This window comes from Taudactylus pleione, unplaced genomic scaffold (genome assembly GCF_031769625.1).
Source record: "Taudactylus pleione unplaced genomic scaffold, aTauple2 ptg000370l, whole genome shotgun sequence".
Classification (NCBI taxonomy): domain Eukaryota; kingdom Metazoa; phylum Chordata; class Amphibia; order Anura; family Myobatrachidae; genus Taudactylus; species Taudactylus pleione.
Genome location: NW_028284771.1, coordinates 2,416,987 through 2,429,340, shown reverse-complemented (window position 1 = coordinate 2,429,340; position 12,354 = coordinate 2,416,987). Strand labels below are relative to the sequence as shown.

The following is a 12,354-nucleotide window of genomic DNA, read 5'->3' as shown; positions in this document are numbered from 1 at the left end:
TTCTTATACATTCACAAGTTGAGAGGCAACATTTGCCTAAAATATCCTTTTATGGTTGGTTATTATGATGCACCACTAATATTTCATATTACATTTTCCATGTTTTGAAATACTCCTGTACGGGATCACCCAAAAATATACTCTGGCATTGTAGTAGTCTAGGTGCGATGATATAAATGCATGACTTTAGGCAGATCGTCTGAGGAGGTATGCAGTCGGGAAACTGGCTGCCTTAATACCGACAGACGCCTGTCATTTACCCGACGCCTGGCATCCCAATCGAAGGGATGCCGTGCGCCGCAAGCGGACAGCCGCGGGGGAGAGGGGAGGGTTAGGTTTAGGGCACCCGGGGGGATTTAGGGCTAGGCACCCCCCTCCCCCCGGGGGACTTAGGTTTAGGCAGCAGGGAAGGGGGGGGGGGGATTAGAGTTAGGCACTTGGGGGGTAGGGTTCAGGTAGGCTAGTTTATACTTACCTTAGGGACGAACGGGATTTCCAGCGCTGACGGGCTTCCGCTGCAGGGCTCTGCTGATCCGTCGGGCTGCCGCTGCCGGGAATCGAACTGCCGGCCATGCGGCAGCCGGGATTCCATACTGATTCCTCTGAGGGAATTAAGTGCTTTATTCTGGCTATATTCCTCAGATGAAAGAATGAGGATTTGATTGTGGCTGATACCTGATGTTTAAGTGTCAAGCCACTATCCAGGGCAACACCAAGATTCCACACATGTTCAGTGTTTTGTAACTTTGAGCTCCCAAACGCAAGTCCTGTTGGTTGGCTATTCTGTAGCCTTGTCCTGTGACCCATCATAAGAACCTCTGTTTTATCAGGGTTCAGTCGCAGCCAACTGACTCATCCAGTCCTGGAGCTCAGCTAGGCAGCCATTTAGGGTTGTTATGGGGTACTTAGTACCTGGAGTAAAGGACATGTACAGTTGTATATCATCTGCATAGCAGTGGTAGACCAGGCCATGACATATGATTATATCACCCAATGGTAGCATGTATACTGCAAAAAGCATGGGAGATAGTATAGAACACATGGAAGTGGTACTGGTGATAAGTTTACTCCAGAAGAAACTCTGACCTGCCAGTCAAAAATGAGTTGAACCAGTTAAGGACTGTGCCATCCAGTCGCTCAATTAGAATCCCGTAGTCCACGGTATCAAATGCTGCAGAGATCCATAAGGATTAAGATTGAACAATCACCTCTGTCTCCTGCCATCAGAAGATCATTTAGCACACATATAAGGGCTGTTTCAGTGCTAGGTCTTCTCCTGAAACCTGACTGGAATGGATCAATAATGTCATGGGTAGACAGGCGGGTTTCCAGTTGCATTGCCACCACTTTCTCAATGACCTTTCCTAGAGAAGGAAGGTTTGATACCGGTCTGTAGTTGGTCATGCAGTCGGAATCTAAATTAGGGTTTTTTTTAGAAGTGGTCTAACAATTGCTTCCTTTAGTGGTTCTGGAAAAATTCCTATCTGCGAAGAGCATTGAACTAGTTTTGCAATTACAGGGCCAAACAAGCCCATAAACCCTATGAGAAGTTTGGTTGATGCAGGGTCCAGGTCACAGGTGGTGGGTCACAACATTCTGATAATGTTAGCAATGTCTTTTACATCCATTATGTTAAAGCTGTCCCAATGAAGATAGACGGCTTACCTTGGCAGGCTTGGTAGTCAGGCACTACTTTGATGGCACTGTGGGGATTTCAGCCTGGATGGACGATACTTTATCTGCAAACTCATTGCATCTTAACTGGGAGAGGGTTTCATCAAGCTACAGGCATGCTAGTTTGCAAAGCATCTCCACTGTACGAAAAAGGTGAGCTGGTTTATTGGTTGCTGCCTTGATCTTATTTGAAAGGAACTCTGCTTTCTTACGGGCGATTGTTGATTGATATTCTCCAATATGTTTGATTAGTGTTAACTTATCCTCTACCAGGTTCGTCTTCCTCCATCGTCTTTCAGGTCTACAACTCCTTTTCTTGCGTTCACTAACACTACTCTCAAATCAAGGCACTTGACGGTGTGGTATGCGGGGGTCGTATACGCACAGGGGCGATAATATCCATTGCAGCCGTCACATCCCTGTTATAGTAACTGACTAGGGAAGAAGGATCTTCACAGGCCCCCATTGCCGCAGAGAGATCCAGGTACTTAGGTAGTAATTTCCATTGGGTGAACCCTAAGTTTAAGTGCTTTTTTTTAACGCAGATGGCCACTCCCCCTCCCCTGCGGTTAAGTCTTGGGTTGTGAATGACAATCATTTGTTGGAACTGCAGCTTCCAAGATAGGTGCTACATTTTCATCTAGCCAAGTCTTTTAATACAGGCAAGATCTGAAGATTAAATAAAAGGTCAGCAATTGTGGCAGTCTTGTTTCTTATAGATATGGCATTACAAAGGACATACCTGATTGGGCATACTAGAGGGCCTGTAGTTTTCTTTATATTGAGTGTGGGGGCTCTGGGGATGTCAGTCACAGAGCAAGAATTTACAGATCTATTCTTCCAAGCACAGGACCGTTTGTTAGGTACCACTTCTATTTGGATATGCTCTGCCAAGATAATTAGATCCGCCCGCAGAGTGTTAGACTTTAGACCCCCCGCCAACTGCTCCGCCCACTTCTCCACTGCCTTGTTGACCCAAGAGCCACCAAGGCAGGTCTGAGAAATGCGCTAGAAGCAGTATAAATGGATTTTAACATAGTTTAAAATTTACGCTCTGAGCTTTCCTTTAACGTAGTAGCTCCTGGAACTGGAAGCGTGGTTTTCTTCGACTGAAGAGAAACCGAAGAATCCACCGGTGGCGGAGTCTCCCATCGACTTCTATTTCCTGCAGGAAAGGGGCAAAGGGAGAGAAAACGCCTAGGGATCTGGAACCTACGGTCCGGATTCTACCTAGCTGCGCCTTCTGTTAGTCTAGCTTGCCGGAAACCAGAAAGGTAACAGAAGACTTCTGTTTCTTAGCAAACAAGGATTCTTCTAACGTATCTGGAACCTCAGGATCAGAAACCTGAAGTACGTCTTTCACAGCTAGAATAAGTGCTTTAATACCCTGTATTGCATCAGGTTCCTGTGAAGAAACCTCTATATCTGACTGGAGAACCGCCAGAAGTGCCTCTTCTTAGACTGCCGGCTTACCACAGCCTCAGGAGGCTTATTTGCAGAACCCATTACCTGTACAAGGCTATTGACTGAGCGGGCTAGATCTCCAGGCCAAGCTGGTTCTGTAGCAAGAAAAGAAGGGTGAGAGGTGCTAGGTCTATCCTTAGCAGCCTTCCGTTCCCTACAGGAAGTGGCCAATTCAGCTGTAAGATTTGCCATGACCCCTGCTAAATTACTCATTAAGGGTGTGACAGGCTGTGCTGAGTTAGCACTCTCCGCTTCACAAGCATCGCACAGGGATGACCCTTCAGAGCAAGCATGTGTAAATTTCTTGTTGCACCTAGTGCAGGCAAACAGCTTCTGTGACTTTTGTCTGTCGCTTTGGAAGACATCATACCCCAAACAGACAAGCGCGCGCGCACACACACACACACACACACACACACACACACACACACACAGTCTGACACTGACAAATTAAGTGAGGCAGACAGAGACACAGATGTGGAGGAGCAGAATTTCAATAATAATGCTACTCAATAAAACTGAAAGGAGACAGAGCAACAGATAAGGAGGAGCAGAATAACAATAATGCTACTCAATTTAGAAAGGAAGGGCTAAAAATAATTGTTACACCCCTCCCTTAGCAGACTGGAGTGCCTGTGACTTTTGCTCTGATGCTGAAATCTTTACTGGCGCGAGGAGCACTGAGACCGCTGGCCAGGATTTCTGAAGCCTAAGATGGCGCCGCTCCTTGTGAGCAGAGGTAGAGGGGGAGGCGGTGCATAGAATTCTGGGAGATTCATGGCCCGCCAATAGAAAGCTCCGCCCCATAACTATGAAAGAACACATATGGAATTACGTTGTAAACAAAAAAAGTGTTAAACAAATCAAAATATGTTTTATATTTTAGATTCCTCAAAGTAGCCCCCTTTTGATTTGATGACAGCTTTGCACACTCTTGGCATTCTCTCAATCAGCTTCATGAAGTAGTCTCCTGGAATGGTTTTGAATTAACAGGTGTGCCTTGTGAAAAGTCAATCTGTGGAATTGCTTACCTTCTTAATGTGTTTGAGACCATCAGTTGTGTTGTGCAGAGGTAGGGTTAGTACACAGTGGACACCACTATTTGACTACTGTTGTAATCCATACTATGGCACCAACCACTCAACTCAGTAAAGAGAAATGACAGTCCATCATTACTGTAAGACATGAAGGTCAGTCGATATGGAAAATTTCAAGAACTTTGAATGTATCCTCAAGTGCAGTTGCAAAAACCATCAAACGCTATGATTAAACTGGCTCTCATGAGGACTGCCCCAGGAAAGGAATACCAAGAGTTACCTCTGCTGCAGAGGATAAGTTCATTAGAGTTACCAGCCACAGAAACCACTACTTAACAGCACCTCAGATTAGAGACCACATAAAGTCTTCACAGAGTTCAAGTAGCAGATAAATCTCAACATCAACTGTTCAGAGGAGACTTCATGGTCGTATTGCTGCGAAGAAGCCACTACTGAGGATAAACAGTTTGGGCCAAGAAACACAAGGAATGGACATTAGACCAGTGGAAAGCTGTACTTTGGTCTCATGAGTCCAAATTTGAGATTTTTGGTTCCAACCGCCATGTCTTTGTGAGACGCAGAGAAGGTGAGCGGATGGTTTCTGCATGTGTGGTTGCCACTGTGAAGCATGGAGGTGTGATGGTGTGGGGGTGCTTTGCTGGTGACACTGTTTATTTATTCAAAATTCAAGCCACATTTGACCAGCATGGCCACCACAGCATTCTGCAGCACTATGCCATCCCATCAGGTTTGCGCTTACTGGGACCATCATTTGTTTTTCAACAATACAATGACCCCAAACACACCTCCAGGCTATGTAAGGGCTACTTGACCAAGAAGGAAAGTGATGGAGTGCTGCGTCAGATGGCCTGACCTCCACAATCACCCGACATAAACCCAATTGAGCTGGTTTGGAATGAGTTGGACCACGGAGTGAAGGAAAAGCAGCCAACAAGTGCTCAGCACCTGTGGGAACTCCTTCAAGACTGTTGGAAAACCATTTAACACTTATTTGTTTACAACATAATTCCATGTATGTTCTGTCATAGTTTTGATGTCTTCAGTATTAATCTACTATGTTGAAAATAATTTAAATAAACAAAAAACATTTAATGAGAAGGTGTGTCCAAACATTTGACTGGTACTGTAATATATATACCTTTTGGTGGTTTGTATCGCGTGTGTGTATTGTTCTGGGTGTATACAGTCAAGAATCTATCAAGAGAAGACTTACAGGGGTATTCAATATGGGTGCGATAACATCGTTTTTGCGTTAATATCGGAGGTATGACGTCATTATCGCAGGTTTTACTTTTACACCGTATTCAATTTCAAAGACTTATCGCAGTTTTGAAAAGTCTTTGATAAAAAACGGGGATAACTTTTCACCATTGAATAGGTGTCGAAAAAAAGTGCAGAATTGGGGTTTAGGGGTGCAGGCTTAAAAAAAATAGCCTGCACCCCTGGGACTGACATTTAAAAAAGAACTGTGTCAAAAAAACTTTAAAACAAAAAATAGGGACACCCCAAAAAATGAATAAAAAAATTGGGGTGAAAAAAAAAAAAAAAAAAAAATGAGAAAAAATTGTTTAGCAATAGGAAAATAGGTTCAGGGCTATTCTGCATGTATGCGGCAGGTGTTTTCTAGAATAGAATTATAGCGGCAGGTGTACAAATGCAGAATTTTTAAAAACTTACTTTAGGGACATAAAAATATGCTAGTACCCATTTTCATGTACCCCAAATTTGATGGGACCACTTAAAAAAACGAAAAAAATAACCTAAGTGCTCTTCTGCATCGCTTCTTCAATGTCGGAAAAAAAACACCTGCTGCGGCTATTTAAATCCCCGACTTTCAATTAAAGGCTAAAACGGGGGTACCCATAGTGATCCCCCATGTTTTTACAACTTTAGGGGGGTCTTACAATTATTTTAAGGAAAAATTCGTAACTTTACGCAAATCCAACTTCGTAGTTTCCCGTTTTCGTTAATTTTATATTGAATACGGGTATAAGCGGGAGCGCGCCCGATACTTTTAACGCAGGTAAAAACTCCGATATGAAACGTTAACTTCGACAGTAAAATATGAGATATGGTAAGAACTTACCCTTGTTATCTCTATTTCTACGAAGTCCATAGGGTTCCACAGGATACCTTGGGGTATAGGTGTGACGTCAGTCGCAGGGCACCAAAGAGTTAAGCTTTCAGCCTCCCAGGATGCACTAGGTCCCCCTCCTATACCCCGCCCCCGGGCCAAGGCACCTCAGTTAGTTACCAAGCCATAGGCCGGAGGAGGAGAAGGAAGAGAGAGAACAAAGATCTGGACACATACAAGAATCACATTCTCACCAGAGGGAGACGGAAAACCGGTGACCAGAGCAAAGCCCATCTGCAGCACAGGTGCGACAGGGCGGGAGTCCTGTGGAACCCTATGGACTTCGTAGAAATAGAGATAACAAGGGTAAGTTCTTACCATATCTCATATTTTCTACTTCAGGGTCCATAGGGTATCCACAGGATACCTTGGGGATGTCCCAAAGCAGTATCCTTTAAGGGTGGGGACGCTCCTGTGCAGAAAGGAGAATCCGCCGCCCGAAGGAAGCATCCTGAGAGGCGAAGGTGTCAAACCTGTAATACCTCACGAAGGTATGGACAGAAGACCACGTAGCAGCCTTGCAGATCTGAACTGCCGAGGCACCACGTCGAGCTACCCACGAAGGACCCACAGACCTAGTGGAATGAGCCTTCAGAGAAGGAGGGACCGGTAGGCCTTCATGAAGATAAGCTTCAGAAATAGCCATACGGATCCAGGCTGCCAAAGTTTGCTTTGAAGCAGGCCAACCCTTTTTACGGAAGCCAAAGAGGACAAACAAAGCGTCCGACTTCCTAAACGAAGAAGTGCGGTCAACATAAGTCCTTAAGGCCCGCACAACATCCAAAGAGGCCTCACCCACGGAAAGACCCGGTGAGTTAAAGGCCGGAACAACTATTTCCTCGTTAATATGAAACTGGGAAATAACTTTGGGAAGAAACTCGGGCCGAGTGCGGAGCACTGCCCTGTTCCCATAAAAAACCAAGAAAGGGGGTCTACAAGAAAGAGCCCCTAACTCAGAAACACGTCTGGCCGAAGCAATGGCCAGAAGGAAAACAGTCTTAGCTGTTAGCCATTTAAGATCCACTGAGCCCAGTGGTTCAAACGGCGGTCCTTGGAGAGCCCTCAGGACCACAGCCAAATCCCAAGGCGCCACAGGTGGAACAAAGGGCGGCTGAATGCGGAGAACACCCTGCATAAAGGTGCGCACATCCGGGATTGTAGCAATCCTACGGTGAAACCAGACAGATAGGGCCGAAACCTGTACCTTCAAAGAAGCAAGGCGAAGCCCATGATCTAGTCCCGCTTGCAGGAAGGCGAGAATCCGAGACAGACGAAACTCCCGCGGTGCATAACCTCTCGGTCGACACCACTGGAAGAACGTATGCCACACGCGATGGTATATCCTCGCGGAAGACGGTTTCCGAGCTCGTAACATGGTACGCACCACAGAGCTGGAAAACCCCCGGGACCTCAGCATGGCCGTCTCAACAGCCACGCCGTCAAAGACAGCCGAGTCAGGTCCAGGTGAAGGCAAGGACCCTGAGACAGAAGGTCCGGTCGTAGCGGCAACCGCAGAGGAATGTCCACGGACAGACCCTGAAGGTCTGAGAACCAGTGCCGTCTGGGCCACGCGGGAGCTATCAACAGGAGCGTCCCTCCTTCCTGTTTGAATTTCCGGATTACCCGTGGAAGAAGGGAGACCGGAGGGAACAGGTATGCGAACCGGAACGTCCACCGGACGGACAGAGCATCCACCAGAGACGCCCCTTCGTCTCTTGTGCGAGACCCGTACACCGGCAACTTGTTGTTGTGCCGGGACGCCATGAGGTCGATTTCTGGAAGACCCCACCTGTCCACCAGTAGTTGAAAAACGTCCGGGTGCAGGGACCATTCCCCCGGATGAACGTCCTGGCGACTTAGAAAGTCCGCCTCCCAATTGAGCACTCCCGGGATGAAGACCGCTGATATGGCCGGAAGATTGCGCTCCGCCCAAACCAGGATCCGAGAGACCTCTACGAGAGCCGCCCGACTGCGAGTTCCTCCTTGCCTGTTTATGTAGGCCACGGTGGTAGCGTTGTCCGACTGGACCTGCACCGGGCGACCCTGGAGAAACCGCTGTGCCTGCTGGAGAGCATTGAAGACCGCACGGAGTTCCAAGATATTTATTGGAAGCTCCGCTTCTGTCGGCGTCCACCTGCCCTGGAACAAGTGTGGACCCGAAACTGCTCCCCAGCCCCGAAGACTGGCGTCCGTTGTCAACAGGACCCAATTTGGAACCCAGAACGGACGTCCCTTGTTGAGGTGGGTCGTCTGTAACCACCACTTAAGGGACAGGCGAACCTCCTGGGTGAGCACAATCGTCTGGGACTTCAGAGACTGAGTCAGCCCGTTCCACTTGGACAGGATCAGGTGCTGCAGAGGTCTGGAGTGAAACTGGGCGTATTCCACCATGTCGAACACCGACACCATGGAGCCCAGTAACCTCATCGCCGAGTGTAAGGACACCCGGCGGCTGTGCAGACAACTGCGCACCCTTGACTGTAAAGCAGAGATCTTGTCCTCCGTCACGAAGATCCTTTGCTGTCCCGAGTCCAATAAGGCTCCAAGATGCAGAATCCTCCGAGACGGGATTAGAGTGGACTTCTGCCAGTTGATTAGCCAGCCGTGCCGTTGCAGCAGTGCAATGGTCAGGTCCAAGTGGCGTAACAGGAGCTCTGGAGATCCTGCCACCAATAACAGGTCGTCCAAATACGGCAACATGCGGACTCCCTGCAGCCGCAGAGAAGCCGCCATGACCGCCATCACCTTGGTGAAAACACGTGGTGCTGTTGCCAGGCCAAAAGGTAACGCCCGAAACTGGAAGTGGTCGCTGCTGATTGCAAACCTGAGGAACTGTTGATGGCGCCAAAGAATAGGGACATGCAGGTAAGCGTCCTGTATGTCCAATGACACCAAGTAGTCCCCAGGTTCCAGCGCCAGAATGATGGACCGTAGGGTCTCCATCCGAAACTTCGGGACCCGCAAAGACTTGTTGAGTGCTTTGAGGTTGAGTATCGGACGATATGACCCATTGGGTTTCTGTACCAAAAATAGATTTGAATAGAAACCCTGGCCCCTCTGGGAGAATGGAACCGCCACTATAACTCCAGCCTGGAGCATAGTGTGCAATACCTTCCGCAGCTCCGTAGCCTTGTTCCAGTCTGATGGGAGACCCGTGGTGAAGAAGCGAGCCGGGGGTCTGTGCCGGAAGGAGAGGGCGTATCCGTGGGAAACCAGCTCCAGAACCCAAGTGTCTGTCGTAGTGGTCGACCAACACTGGGCGAACTGTAGCAGGCGGCCTCCCACCCTGGGATCCCCCAAAGGGAGGCCCGGACCGTCAGGCCGCAGGCTTGTCATCTGGCTTGGGGGCCGGACGTCTGGTACTCAATGCCTGCTTCCGGGGCTTGACCGATTTCTTAGGGCCAGCCTGTCGAGGAAACGACTGTGGTTTGGGCCTGCCCTGGGCCCTAGATGACCGAAAGGACGATGGTCCCGAACCAGAAGGAGCAGCGGCCGACGGGAGACAGGCAGATTTGGCTGCCGCCAGCGTGGCCACAATCTTATCCAGATCCGGACCGAAGAGAACTTCTCCGGTAAACGGCAACGCTTCCAGACCTTTCTTGGAATCTGCGTCCGCCTTCCAGGATCGCAGCCACAAGGTGCGACGAGCAGCTACCACTGCTGAAGAAATTCTAGACACCAGAGTACTAATGTCTAGAGCCGCCTCGTTGATGTAGGTGGCCGAATCACGGAGATTGCCAATCAACTCCGCCTGATCGGCCGGACAGTCGGATTCAAAAGAAGCCTCTAATGAATCCGCCCAGCGCTCCATCGCTCTGGCAACCCAGCAAATGGCCATAGCCGGCCGTGCTGCCCCCCCTGCAAGGGAATAAGCGGACTTCAGGCAGATTTCTACCTTGCGGTCCGTAGCATCCTTAAGGGAGGACATGGATGGCATCGGCAATGTGGCACTACGGACAAGACGGGTCACGTGAGAATCCACCTGTGGAGGGGATTCCCACTTAGCAAAATAATTATCCGCGAACGGATAAGCCACCGCCAGGCGTCTCTGCGGCTGGTATCTTTTGCCAGGTTGTTTCCACGCCTCCTCTAAATGGTCCACCAACTGACCCGAAAGAGGAAAGACTGTGGCATCGCCCTTCACATCTTTGAAAAAGGCATACTTAGATTTAGCCGCTGGGGGAACTTCGTCCTCAATCACCAAGGCTGTGCGGACCGCCCGAATAAGTCCAGGAATATATACTTTGGACTTAGCATCAGCGTCCTTAGTATGGAGAGGTTCCTGATCGTAAGGATCTAGAATCTCCCCATCATCAGACGTCCCTTCGTCATCCTCATAAGGAGCGGACAGAGACGCCACCGGCCTTTTATGAGACCGCATCACAGACTCCCCTTGCAACACATCCGACAAGTGCTGTACAGAACTCGTCAGGGAGTTAACCCACGCTGGCTCCTGAGAACCCGGGAGCGGGGAAATAGGGAGACTGTGGGGTACCACCAATTGTCGTGGGAACCCCTGCATGGGTGACGACACCACAGACTGCTGGGACAAACCCATCGGAGTAAACGCGGGCTGCGGAGCTAACTGGCCCACTAAAGCTGTTAACGCCTGAGCGAAACAAGCCCAGGGCGGCTCCTGTACCGGTGCTGTAACCGTAATAGGCCGCGCCATGGACAAACACTGCCGGCAAAGGCCCTCCGCGCTACCCTCCCCCTCCGCTAACGGTACTTTGCACGTGGTACACTGTAGCCGGAGGGGAAAATCACTTTCAGACATGATGGCACCACGTATGTGACCTCTCTCACCAATTAAGTATTAAATAGGCGAGAGACCACCCTGCAGCACCGCACCGCAAGGGCTTTAGCAGAAAGAACAGGGACAGTAATAAAGCTGACAGTTTAGAGAAGAAAAGATTACAGGCAGCAGCGCTAGCACAGTCACATACAATGCAGAAAAATAACAATTCCTGCACTAACAGCGCTGATCACTCAACTACACAGACACAGGGCCTGGTAGGACACAGCGCTGCATACACAGACCTGACCACAGCGGAGGAGAGGTATGCGGGGGGACCCAGACCACGATGCTTCCGTCCAGCGCTTCCAGCAGCGTTCACCATGCGTTCTGGAGAAGATGGCCGCCGAGGAGCAGAGAGGAGGCTGGCCTGGGGGAGGAGCGCTGCCACAGGACCAGTCGGCAGCATGCAGAGAGGGCTGTGTGCAGCGGGGGAGGCGCCGGCTGTGAGACAGGGAAGGCGCGCTCCCCTGGCATGCATTTAACCCCTGGGACGCCGCAGCGCTACCGCTCTGCTGCGGTCCGCTGTCCCAGGGGGTAGTGGAAGCGCAGGTTGGTCGCCTGGCTCCACGCTGCAGCCAGTCCCCAGGGAGCCCCCTGCCTGGGGACTTAGGACCATGTGATCAGCGGGGACCCACCGCGGGACCCCGCTGCTTACCTCTGTCCCCCTTCAATCCGGCCATGGTCCGGAGCATCTGGGGTCACCGCTAGCTGTGACCCCAGACGCCCACCAGCATCCCCGGATCAGTACCGGCGTTCTGGTACCGGCGGGGTGTAGGGAAGACAGCATGGACGTCAGGACTGACTGTCCATGCTGTTCATCCAGATGTGCAGCCACAGCTGCATGAAGAATAAGCTTCAGGGGCTCTTCTAGCCCCCACTCCAACAGGTGCACCCGACTCCGGCCGGGCACCAAACTAAACTGGGGTGCCTTGGCCCGGGGGCGGGGTATAGGAGGGGGACCTAGTGCATCCTGGGAGGCTGAAAGCTTAACTCTTTGGTGCCCTGCGACTGACGTCACACCTATACCCCAAGGTATCCTGTGGATACCCTATGGACCCTGAAGTAGAAAGTTAACGTTTCATATTGAATACCCCTCTTGGACTTATGAAGTTTGGATTAAGGGATAAAGTTTTTAGAAGACAGACAGGGAATCGTCCAGTGGATGAACAGTTAAGGAAATTCTCATATTTAAAGGGATGGCGTATTTAGAGGATACAATAAAAAAA

At 49.8% G+C, this 12,354-nt stretch overlaps 1 protein-coding gene across 2 annotated transcripts in view; it reads right to left on the bottom strand.

Annotated features, from left to right (window-relative positions):
• The window catches only part of CHD1 (chromodomain helicase DNA binding protein 1), a 111,418-nt gene that overhangs the window by 61,645 nt on the left and 37,419 nt on the right, over positions 1-12,354 (bottom strand). The gene's annotated exons all lie outside the window — the stretch shown is intronic.